The sequence below is a fragment of the Vitis riparia genome, chromosome 14 (genome assembly GCF_004353265.1).
Source record: "Vitis riparia cultivar Riparia Gloire de Montpellier isolate 1030 chromosome 14, EGFV_Vit.rip_1.0, whole genome shotgun sequence".
In the NCBI taxonomy this organism is placed as follows: Eukaryota; Viridiplantae; Streptophyta; class Magnoliopsida; order Vitales; family Vitaceae; genus Vitis; species Vitis riparia.
Genome location: NC_048444.1, coordinates 27,645,693 through 27,654,560, shown reverse-complemented (window position 1 = coordinate 27,654,560; position 8,868 = coordinate 27,645,693). Strand labels below are relative to the sequence as shown.

General features: G+C 32.3%; 1 long non-coding RNA gene across 2 annotated transcripts; it reads right to left on the bottom strand.

The window, feature by feature from the left end:
* Window positions 1-2,634: 2,634 nt before the first annotated feature.
* LOC117930013 lies at window positions 2,635-8,238 on the bottom strand. Of its 2 annotated transcripts, XR_004653833.1 has the most exons (4): window positions 6,608-8,238; window positions 6,306-6,362; window positions 6,098-6,211; window positions 2,635-2,941 (listed from the first exon to the last, which is right to left on the bottom strand). It is a non-coding gene; the product is annotated as an uncharacterized LOC117930013 (long non-coding RNA). The 2 variants fall into 2 exon arrangements; XR_004653832.1 differs by lacking the exon at window positions 6,608-8,238 and having other exon boundaries at window positions 6,306-6,600.
* Between the last annotated feature and the right edge of the window lie 630 nt (window positions 8,239-8,868).

Here is an 8,868-nt window from a genome sequence, read left to right as displayed (position 1 = left end):
AATAAAAGATTGGTCAATATTGATCTTAATATTATTTAAATTGAAAATTATTTAATTTTTTTATATCAATAAAGGTATCTTTGATTGCTTAATCTCAAATCCTCATTTCAGTCACGAATTTTGGGTTATGTGAATATCAAATTAATGTATTTTGTACTTTATCGATCTTCTAACTAACGTACTTAGCATATGTGTTTAATAATGTAAATCGATAAATAACTTGGTTTATGAGATAGACATTTTCATATTGATGTGTTAATTAAAAAGTCAAACAATAAGTATCTCTTTGTCGTGTTGTCTCTCATGGAAATGACCCTAACATTATCTTTAAGCTAGGTTTATTTCTAAGCTCATCAAGCATTATTATTTGTTTAATTATTCCATTTAATATATAATTTTTGTCAGAAGGAATAACATAGCATACTTATTTTTATCAGAATTTGCACTTTAGATATTGGTAGTTAAGACTTGAGAATCGGCATTCATGATTAGAAAATTAACATGAAAATATCATTATGACACATTATCAAACATATATCCTACATCCACAATTACTATAAAAAGAAACATTAATATTTTGTCTGTAACCTGAAAAACAACATAGAGTTTAGCTAAGGAGGGTTCTCTTCCTCTTATGCCTCCATTTTTCTGGAAACAAAATCAACTCAGAAGATAAGACTTAAGTTCAAAATATATAATTTCTTAGTTATCTCAGCAACAAATAGATCTAGTATTATTGATTTCTGCAAAGAACCCAATAGATCTAGTAAAGCCAGAATCCCAATTAGGATATCCCTACCAAATGATAGTACAGAAACCAAGATTCAATTTTAAAAACGGGTTTTGTTTTTAAAAACAAAAACCTGTTTTTAAATCATTATACCAAACAGACTCTAAGTTTTAAAGGATTTAAACAAAAAATTAATAATAAAACTTGATCGCCCAATGATTCTCCATTGGAGTCATTAACTCTTTTTCCTTAATTCCCCTCATTTAGGCTTACTTCCAATATTAATAACGACAAATAAGTAAAATTTAATAGTTCTAAACAAATTTTAAGTTTCGTATTACTTCAACTTAAATAGTTAAAAACAAATTAAACAAAATTTGTATCAAGTTATTTTAAACCATTAAGTATTAATTTAATCTATGCCTACAATAAGAGACATATTTGATCTTAAATCCTAAAAATTAAAAAAAGAAAAATAAATAAATAAATAAAGACTAACAATGTTGACCAAGATTTTTAAGTTATTTTATCATCATTATGAGAGACATGGACCCCAATGGGAGTCACTTGATGGAGCCATTGATAAAGTCATCAATTATTACTTGATTAAGAAGAAAGTTTGTAAATGATATCATTTTTTTTCTTTAAATTTGAAAGTTTGTGAAAAATGTTTAGGATGTTTGTTTCCAGTGATGAATTCGTAGAGAACTCCAAAATGTGGGTCAAATAATTCAAAATCAAATTGATGATAAAGATATGGGCAAATAATCCAAAATGTGGGAAGACAATGATGATGATGGCTGCCTAATAACATACTTAATCATCAAGATTTTGGGCAAAAGTCTCAATTGGTGCGCCCAATCATAAAATGGCTTTTCATTTTTTGTTTATTTATTTACTGGGTGTCATTCAAATAAAAGAATGCTCTACAAGGTGCCCCTTGGGCTAATTCAAAAGGGTTCATTTCATTCTCATTATGATAGCTTAGACTCCAGTATGGGAAAAAGCATGAGATTTAAAAACAATTTCCATGAAAAATATGGTTAAGTGGAAAAAAAAAAAAAAAAAAAAGGGATGGATAAATAATTAGGGTTTTTAAATTAGCAAAATAATTTTTTTTAATGTTAAGGAATTTATTTATAAATCAAGATAAATTTGCCTTACGGAGAGTCTGTGCAGTGTTTTTAAAAATAAATTAGGGTTTTTACAAAAAATTTAAAAAAAAAACATTTTTAAAATTAGAAAAATCACTTATAATTTTTTTAAAAAAAAAACACTTATAAATGATTTTCCTAAAAATACTATCAACACTATCAATGGCACTCAAAAGTCACAGGTTTATACCGCTTCCCCAAAATAATCTTTATATAATTAATATTTGTATACATGTTTGAATTTTGTTTTAAAACTTTAAAATAAATAAATAAATAAAATTTAAAAGAAAAGAAAAAAACCTTCGAGTGTTTATCCATCCATCCATGATTGACTCTCCAAATGTTTAGATCTGTTTTTATCCACTAGGTTTGTCATCACAAGTGCATGAATGAACAATTGCAAGACATATGAAGACGTTGAATCTTTATGCATAATAATGCTGATGATTCCCTTCATTTCCAGCAGCAAATACTTAAAAAGCCCAGAAGAGAAACAAAAACTAAACTGAGCCAGAATTTTTGGTCCAAAATCATCCCTATGAAAATACTAGCTAGTGCTCAACCTTTCTTATAATGAGATTCTGCAGAACATAAGAGGTCTGCCCTGTTTGGCAAAGACAAGTATGAATCAATTTTTAGTTATCAGCATGATAAAATGCATTAAGCAGCCATGGTTAGCAGGAGCAGCTCAGAGTCGTTTGTATCGCACAGACTGAAGAAGATTTGGTCCAAGCTGAAGAGGCATTGAAATATGGAAAATAGTAATTCAATGGTTCTAAGAGGGTTCCCCAGTACATCATTGCAGAAAAGAGACTGAAAAATTGGCATTCTTGAAATTGCCATGTTTCCAGTTGGCAGAGTAAACCCTGCACCTGAGGCAACCCTGATATTTAGTGCATAAGCTTAATGGACTCAAAAACTCCCATTTCCAGATGATCAAGTGAGGAGACCCACATAGCCATCCATCTATGTAGAGACTTTGCATTCTTCAAGCTCCATGATGAGGCCCATAAAGGTAGAACATGTTCCATCTTAGAGACCTCTTGTGGGGATAGAACTGAAAACAAATAGAATTGTAAGAATTCAAAAAACATAAATCCTGCTTCAAGATACAAGATTATGGATATATGTTTGGCTAAAGCAATAAAGTTAAAGAGCTGCCTCCATGTGGAAGCCAAGATGGAGACAAATATGCATACTTCCAAAAGTTGAGATGTTTAAGGTTAGGAAGCAGTTTTTGTCGGTTAAGAATTATTAGACCAAGCCTCTTCCCTAGTACCAGTAAAACATTTCATAGAACCAGTAAATGATTTGACCCCTTATGAAGTGGACAAACCATGTTCAGTCCTGGTCTTTTCTGGCAGTGGTGTTTCAGTTTCTTCGAATGGTTAAGCGTAGAATGTTAATTCACACGAATGTTAATTCAATTTTTTCCTCTTCCCTAGTTGATGAGGAAATTGCAGTGTTTGCAAAAGAATTTGGGAAATTCTTTAAAAATAGAAAGAAAAAAAACTTTTAAGTATAAAGAAGATCTAAAGGATCTCCACCTTGGGCTTGTGCTTAAGCTCCTAAAGATTCTAAAGTTTATTTTTTTGCAACAAACATCGAGTAATGCTATCTATAAATCCGAGTTCATACATGAGCATCAACGTTAGATGCTTATAACATTGTAGACAAATTGCTACAAAATTGGGTTTTGTCTTCGATCACCAAAACAGGAGACTACTAGGACTCTGTGTGCATGAATAATATTGTACGCAATCCTATTCCAGATTAATTTGTAACTTGAGTCCCGTAAGTATGACTAGTTCACCAAAATACATTCACTTAAAGTCTAAAGTGGCTGCAGCCTATGTGAACACTGAAACACCTATGCTATTCTGTCCTTGAACACACGTTAGGGACAGTGAGTAATCTAGAGATCCAGTTTTTGTGCATGGAAAACAAAATTGTTTTTTGTAAATTCTAAAATTGGTTAATCAAGGCTACCATTGAAGAAGACCAGAATTTGATATCCACTTGGTGGCTTAGTGGATCAAGAAGGAAATTACACTTTGTCCAATCAAGATAGAGATTTGATTGGTTAAGTGAAAAAATTGCACCTAGATTGATCGAGGGTTGATTCACCAAGCTTATAAATTCAACCAATTTATTGAAGTGTTATAATTGGGTTTGAACTCTCTTAAAGAGTTCTGGACTCCATAAATATAATTTTTTTATAGGCAACAAGAAAGAATATAAATATATTTATAGAAATAAGTACAGTGCCCGCACTATATGCACAACAAAGTACGCATTAAGTGTTCAAGGACAGGTAAGAAGAAGACAGGAAGGAACAAAAATCAATACCCCCTCTCCTCCATACTCAGAACTAATCAAGTCTACAAAGCCTATCAAGGACATGAGATTAACATCAACATATAATTTAGCCCATTCAGCAAAAGTATATTCATAAATGATAGTTTAATTGCTTGTTCTGTCTTTTCTGAATCTTCAAAGGTCTTTTAGTTTCTTTCCATCCAACGCATCCAGAATAGGAACACTGGAGCTGCCCTCCATGTTTTTTTCGCTTCTTGCCCAGAAAGGAGCCATGTTAGCTTAACAAAGCTCCCCTCACCGAGGAATGGAACACCTAAACCACACTAAAAATAGAAAAAATCAACTACCACAGAATACTAGCCATCGAGCATTGAAGGAGCAAATGATTAGTCGACTACTTGTCCTTTTTACACATGTAGCACCTATTCTGAATACTCCATCCCCTCTTTTTAAGTTGCTCAATTGTCAAAATTCTGCTCCATGAAGCTTCCCAAGCCAAAAAAACTCACATTCATGGGGATCCAGGCATTCCAAACACAGGTTGCAGGGAAAGGCTCACTTCTACCCTGTAGACTAAAGAGAGGTAGAAGGATTTAACAGAGAACTTGCCACCTTTGGAATCCTTCTACTCCAAACTATCATCCTCCTCTCTCCTAACTGAGCAAGTTTGGAGTTTTTGGAAAAAGTTTGTCCCTACTTCAAGCTCCCAATCACAAAACTGTCTAGAAAACCAAGGGCTCCACCAACCACTTTTGCCATATCGCTCCCATACATCCACAACCTAATGTATCTTTGTCTGTGGCAAAAGAGAACAATGATGAAAAAAAAACCTTCTAGAGATGAGTCACCATACCATCTATCTTTTCAAAACTTGACCCTTCTACCATTGCTAATAAAGAACTGATCTCTGTCCCATTCTTTTTTGATCGCTTTCCACTCACTCACCCCATAACCTTGAGCGCCATCCTCCTTCTTCTCTAAACTTTTGAGAAATAACTTGCTTCTAAAAGAATCCCTCTGAATCACAAATGTCCAATACTACTTGTTGAGAAGAGCCTCATTTAGAACATAGAGGTTTTTGATACCTAGGTCTCTTCTCTCTTTGTCTAAGCAAACTATAGGCCACTTAAGAAGAGGGTTATTTTATAAATATTTAACTTAAGAAGGTTATTTTATTCAATCATTCTATTGCATATTGATTGGAAAAATCCCTCGTAACTTGCCCTTTCACATTTGTCGAGTGTGACTTGCAAGTTGTGCTTCCAATGACTTCTAGAAAGAGTTTGTAATATCTGCTGAAAGACAAACAAGGAGTTGTCCACAGCATGACATGAATGTGCAAGCATCGAGTAAGGATTGGGTGCTGTGATCCAGGACTGGATGGTGTGGATGCCTCATCTGTATTTTTGTACTCTAGCTTTGACTTCTATAGGATTAGTTTCAAATGGTTTACTGTCCCAACCACGTAATAATTTGAAGAGTTCTTCACATACACAGTATGCCTTCTCTATATATACTTTTCCTGCTTTATTTATTTATTTATTTATTTTTATTTTTATTTTTATAGGTGTATGCTTTTCCTGCTTGTTGTGTCAATCAGATTGAATGTGTTAGATTAATTAAAATTAATTCCACTAATTTTGAATTGATTCATTTAAATTTTTTAAAAAGTAGACCAATTCAACAACACTCCACCCACCACCCCTCCATCCCACCCTACGCACAACCGAAAGGTCTATCTAGGCTACCAAGAGTGTACTCATAAGCACATACACAAAATTATAAATGAATTGCAGTAATATTCACAAGTCAACACTTTCATCCATGAATTTTCAGTTTCAATATGTTGTGAATAAGCACAAATTTGAGCTTCAGAAATTGAATCAGAACTTACCATACATATGAAACATGGTGACCAAATAGCTACAGAGTTTCCCATTGTAATGCAAGCAAGAAGCATTCCGAAAGCCATGACAACCATTGTCTCCACTGTCTCCTGGCTTCCTTCCTATCAAAGTATAAAACAATTTGATGGTTGAAACTAGTTGCTTAATCATAAGTTCATATGATATCCATCCAGCTCAGAATACTTATAGTCATACCTCAGCAGATATACCTGCAGCGTTTATGTTGTGTCAATGCAGCTCTAGTTGCTCCGCCTGCAACACCAGCTAATTTTGAAGAGTGTAAAATTGGATTTTGATTAGAAATACCAACACAATTTGCATTATTCTTATTCAGCAGAAATTTTTTCAATTCCACTGACAATATTGACTACCAAACAAATGTTAAGATCACAAACAGTATTAACATATTAACATGTCATGTTCACCAAAATAGTAGCACTTACCAATAGATCTTAATAGCTTTTCATTTTGTAATAATGAATTGGAGTATACAGAACCTTACTGAACAATCTTGATAGGCTCCCTAAGCAAACTATGAACACAAATGCTGAAGGGAACAAAGGAGAAACAAGATCCATTAACATTCCTGCAACCAACACAGAAGCCTCTCATATCATTTTAAGACACAGAATGAAAAGGATAACAAAATTATAACCAACTATATGGCAACCATAAATGAAATTAAGTTCCAAGTTCATGGGGAATCCAATACTGTACACTGATATGGTAGTCCTCTTACTAGTTAACATACGGTATTATAGTGTTGATTATTTGGGGGAGCAAAAGCCTAACTTCAATCACTTTATTAATTGATGAATACCAATCCAGAAGTTAGGAGACATTGCACAACAAACTAGTAGCTAAATTGGTACTTAGTGGCCCCAACCATAAACAATGCTCTCCTTAACCATGTGAAACAAAGAGAAAATTAAGGGAAAATATCCAGGACAAATGAGAAAACAGACATGGGAGAAACTACAGAGGAGAAACAAAACTGCAGGTGCATACAATTAGTCTAGTTCAAAAACCAAGAGAAAAATGAAATAATTTTTGTCAGAAGGACTAACATAGCATACTTATTTTCATCAGAATTTGCACTTTAGATATTGGTAGTTAAGACCTGGGAATCAGCATTCATGATGAGAAAATTAACATGAAAATATCATTATGACACATTATCAAACATATATCCTACATCCACAATTACTACAAAAAGAAACATTAAATATTTTGTCTGTAACCTGAAAAACAACATAGAGTCTAGCTAAGGAGGGTTCTCTTCCTCTTATGCCTCCATTTTTCTGGAATCAAAATCAACTCAGGAGATAAGACTTAAGTTCAAAATATATAATTTCTTAGTTATCTCAGCAACAGATAGATCTAGTATTATTGATTTCTGCAAAGAACCCAATAGATCTAGTAAAGCCAGAATCCCAATTAGGATATCCCCACCGAATGATAGTACAGAAACCAAGATTCAATTTGTGATCACACAATGGGATTTTACTGAGACATCTGCAGAAATTGCATAACCTCAGAAGAACAAACACAAGTTTTGGTCCGACAACTCAACTCAAATGAGGATGGGCATGAATAGATTCAAATATGTATCAGAAATACAAACTTCAACCCTCAAAACCCTCAAAACCATTGGGTTCAACTGTAGCAATTGTAGCAGCAAGAAGCAAGAAGACCAGAATAACTTCAGAGAACACCCAACCCATCACTCCACCCACCAGTTATTACAAAAACAGAGCTTCAAATTAAGAACCCATTACCCAATCTGATATTCCTGGACCAATCAAACAACCCAAAAACAATCAACAAACACCTAAAAAAAAGGAAAAAAAGAAAGAAAGAAAAGGCACACAAGTTCAATATCATCACTAATAGATAAATCCTTGACAAAAAATACTAATAGTCATTGCGTATTTGCATTATTCTTAAAAAATCACTAAGTTAAAGGGGGCTCATATATTAGAACCTAGACCTGCTAGTAGACAATCAATTTTACGACCAATCTGCACTGGCTTTGCTGCAAGAAATTTCAGAAAATGTGGCTGTTTTTGCAGGTATTTGATGATAAAATTTTGAGAAATATTTCAAAACAATGCATCCTCAAAGTTCCTGTCAAATTCAGTTTAGTATAGACTAAAAAATCACCCAGAATCTAAAGGCTTCGAAAAAAGCAACTGCAGCTGCAAGGGAATTTCATATATATATTTGAGTTACGTGGGCATGTGGGCATGTGGGTCTGTTGAGTGGATGATGAAATATCATCTCACTCATATGCTCACTGGTGTCTTATCATTATCTTATTTAATTAATTCGAATAATGCTTCTTTTTTTTTTTTTTTAAGATAATCATTCTCAAAAAATAATTATCATAATTTATTTAAAATCAACTTTTTTTTTTTCTTTCTAAAATGCCTTTACCATTTCAACGATATATGAATATAATAAGATAATAAATATTAATATTATATAAATCATCGAAAATCTTTAACTTGAATATGAATATATTATTAATTTATTTATTATAAAATATATGTTAATATTAATTATTATTAATTTATTTACTATACAAATTATATCAACATGAATTTATTTATTATTCATAATTGATTAATATTAATAATTACTCAATATAATGATAATTTTTTTTATTTAAAATTTTTTCTTTATCATCGAAAATCTTTAACTTGAATATGAATATATTATTAATTAATTTATTCTAAAAATATGTTAATATTAATTA